The sequence below is a fragment of the Morone saxatilis genome, unplaced genomic scaffold (genome assembly GCF_004916995.1).
Source record: "Morone saxatilis isolate NCDOM2014 unplaced genomic scaffold, NCSU_SB_2.0 Contig16, whole genome shotgun sequence".
NCBI lineage: Eukaryota > Metazoa > Chordata > Actinopteri > Moronidae > Morone > Morone saxatilis.
The window spans coordinates 14,150,842-14,154,660 of record NW_023339718.1 but is presented as its reverse complement, the minus strand read 5'-3'; positions in this window follow the sequence as shown (position 1 = coordinate 14,154,660).

Here is a 3,819-nt window from a genome sequence, read left to right as displayed (position 1 = left end):
TATTTCACAAAAATTTAATTTGGATTCTGTTCATTACTTTTTTTACAAAAAATTGTGGGGTGGAGGGGTGTAACCTTTTTCGGCTTCAAAAGGGGGGACAAGCATTTATTTATACTTTAAGTTAAAATCAATAAGAGCTGAAATTCTAATATCAGCGTCAGTAGTAGAAACTCGTTAAATCAGAATACATCCAGTAAATCCCAGGAAGAGTTACAGTCAGGACTTTGGCTCTATAATGGGACAAACAAATAGACAAATCATTAATCTAGCCTATCTCCGGTTGATTCCAGTGTTGAGTGTGTGTCCCCATGTGTTAAATTGGCCTCATCCCAGCCTCCCAAAGCATTAACTCCCCCTCATGACCGCCGCCCTCCAAACCCCCCGCCAAGCACCCAATGCCTCTAGTCATGTATTAATCGTCCCTGGTGTTCCATTTGAGAGGCACTCCCCTCCAACAACCCCAAAGCTGCCCTGCCTGCTTTTCACACTAATGCCCCCCCAGCCTCTACCCCTTCAGCCTATCTGTCGGGGAATTGCGCTCCTTCTCGGTGACAACCTCTTCCAAATGGCTCCTTGATAGTCGGATATCTTTATGCCCAGAGCCCCACCCCTGCTCGCACACACTCAGCACCGCCTGGTGCAGGTCATCCGTCTTCCTCAAAGCTATCTAATGGCGAGTTTTGTGGACCTCTCTCCATGCTACGGCAGCAGCTCTTTGAGGGGGGCCGAGGATCTGATGGCCCTTGGATATTTTTAGAGCTGCAGGAATAGAAATATAGTGGGGAGGCATGAGCAAGAAGGGTTGGTAGCTGACAGTTCAAATGCACACAACGGCTGCAAAAATGTTTATGGTCTTGGACACGTAAAGAGTCACAATAGATAAAGGTGGAATCCATCACAAAGACATAATTCCTGCGTTCAGTAAAAGCCTATGAATTTTAAAACACTGTAAAATATATATATAGCCCTCCTGGAGGAAGAAATAATTTATAGGAAAGGTGCTGAAATGGACTTTCCTTGTAGTGTAAATACATCCACGTATGTGACCATTTTAAGAACTAAAATGGTAACACTGCTCAGCACAAATGACAAGATAATGCCTCTTTTGGAACCGCCTATACCAATTATCTCTACTGAAGCTGATGACAACTTTTTAAGTTCTCTGCAATTATATCTCAGACCGCCTTTAACGCAGCCTGCCGGAGTGAGAGGCAAAGGCGGACCCCGCCGCCATTCAGGAACATCCCTGACAAAGACGTCAGCTTCTGACAGTTTAACAAAGAGGGAATAAGAGGAGAGAAGAATATATCAGCCAATGCAAATATTGACCCAGTACCACAATTGCAAATTAGTTGCAAAAATCAGAGATAGAGTGACAGCATCTAATCTGCTCATTTCGACAACCCCCCCAATTAAATTCTTCTGGAAAAAGAGTTCTCAAAACATCTTCTGTGTAATAGCCTTTTCTTTCTACAGATTGAACTAGTCAGTAGGCTCTCTGCATACTAAACCTACAGTCACTTTGCTGCTTAGTGTAATTTACAGTTCTGACACAAATCTGTTGATATTTTAAAATTAAAAAACCCTCAAATTTGACAGAGGTTGCAAATGAGAAGAATTTTGAGGCACTTTCTTTTACTCTGTTAGCTACATAATGTATTTTGTGGCATTCCTACCTTTACTCAAAGGGCCAATTTACCCAAATGAGAGAAACAAATATCTCTAGTAGGCCTACTATAATTGACTGGATGGAAAAGAATTTTACTTAATTTGGTCGCATTACATAAAAAATAAAATAAAAAACAACAACATGCCTTTCCAGTAATAGGGTCTCATAATAGAACTGGTTCTTTAAATATTATTTTTCAAGGTTGTGAGCACCACAAACTAAATTCCATCCATTTCATCTGCATTGTATTGGAAAGACAGATATCATAAAACCTGGGCAACTGAAACCAATACTATCTGCATGACTAGATAGAGAAGTATTTATTTTTTATTTTTTATGAAAGACCCTATGAATCTATTTGACTTTTGACATTTTAGAGGTTTGTGGTTAGGGTTAAAAACCAACGCAATATTAGTACACAAATGAAAAAATTAAAACTGATATGTTAAAAACTTAGTCTGCGGGTCCCCGGTTAGCTCAGTAGGTAGAGCGGGTGACCCATGTACCGCGGCTGAGTCCTTTCTGCAGCGGCCCAGGGTTCGAATCTGACCTGCTGCCCTTCGCTGCGTGTCATCCCTCTCTCTACGTTCCTGTGTATCTTCAGCTGTAACTATGAAATAAAGGCAATAAAAAGCCAAAAAAAAAGCTTATCCTGTGCTCAAACACAACACTGCACATGTTTTGTGTATATATGCGCACATTTTTGTGAAGCTCTGCTTGGGTGAAACCTGAACGCTGGAATGCAGTGTCCTTCATTCACTGGAATGTTTACTTCCAGATATGACTGGGCATGGAAAGGGCAAAATGTCATACTCTCCAGGGGAGCTTCCAAGAATAATTTGGAGGAGATGGTTGGATTTCACTCAGGAGAAGTTGAAAGGAAAGAAGGGGTCGGAGGTCGGCGAAGGATGAATAATCAATTAAAGGGGAATTACAGGCGTTACACTTATTTGCAAATAATATAAGTTCCCTGATTGAATCTGGCAGCCGGAGAATGCTCAATACTGAGGCGACGTGCACTCACCCTCACTTCACGTATGAGTAATGGATATGAACATGGCTGCTTCACAAAGAGCAATAGATATGGGAGAGGGGATAAAATGGCACATTTTTAATTGAATGTTGAGTCGGCAGCCCAGCACAGTGGCCCTTTCAATCGCCCATAGATGACTTATGATCTGCAGTTTTCAATAGTTTCGTTTTGCACGTTTAAATTGCTTCTATTGTTATGTGTCCTCACTTTGCTCAAAGCTTGCCTCTCCAGCCTATCAAGTTAAATATTAATTGCGCGCCTCAGGAGGATCGCCTATCAGGCTGAAATCAAACACTGCAGTTAGTCCCTTTGGTGACAACAAAAAAACTTTGCCTTTCTCCGCGCCTATTGTTTTCCCCCAATCGTTTAAACATCGCTGTGTGAAAGCGTATGTGTGTGGGACGACATAATAGGGAGGTTTTGTCCCCAGGCTGAATTTGAGCCTCATGAAATTCTGAAATAAATGCCCGCCAAACCACAGACAACACTTTTACAGCAGAGGAGAAGTCCTGATGTGCATTCTGTTTTGATTTCCTCAAGTTTGGAATAGCAACGAATCAGAGTCAAGCCAAGTAAAAAGTTAAGAAATAAACACAATTTAATGGTGACATACATAGAATCTTATATAAAAGCTTTCTGACCTTCAGTAAACCTGCCTTGAACTTTATCCATTCCAGTTTTGGAGCTGTTTTTGTGTGTGTCGGTTTGCTTTGAGCCTGTGTGGGAGATTGCAGGGTCAAGGAGGTCAAGGAGTTTGTGATATCACTGGGATGAAATGTCCCTAATGAAACCTCTCTTCCGAGAGTGGCCTGAAAAAATTCTCTCACACACACACGCACACAGACAGACAGACACACACAGACAGACAGACAGAAGGAGTGGGGGAGATAGAAGCATGCTCATGGCAGACATGCATTCTTGTTTTTAAAGCATAATTCCAGGTTAGGAAAACTTGGGTCATGCTTTTTGGACCTTTGGTTATGATTTCTGTCAGATATAACATCACTTAAGTAACAGCTGAGGTCTTGGTGACATCTCTAAAAACAAAGTACAGCAGGGTGGAAACAAGACAACAGTGATCCTTCCAGTCATATGCATACCTGCCAACTTTTCAAAA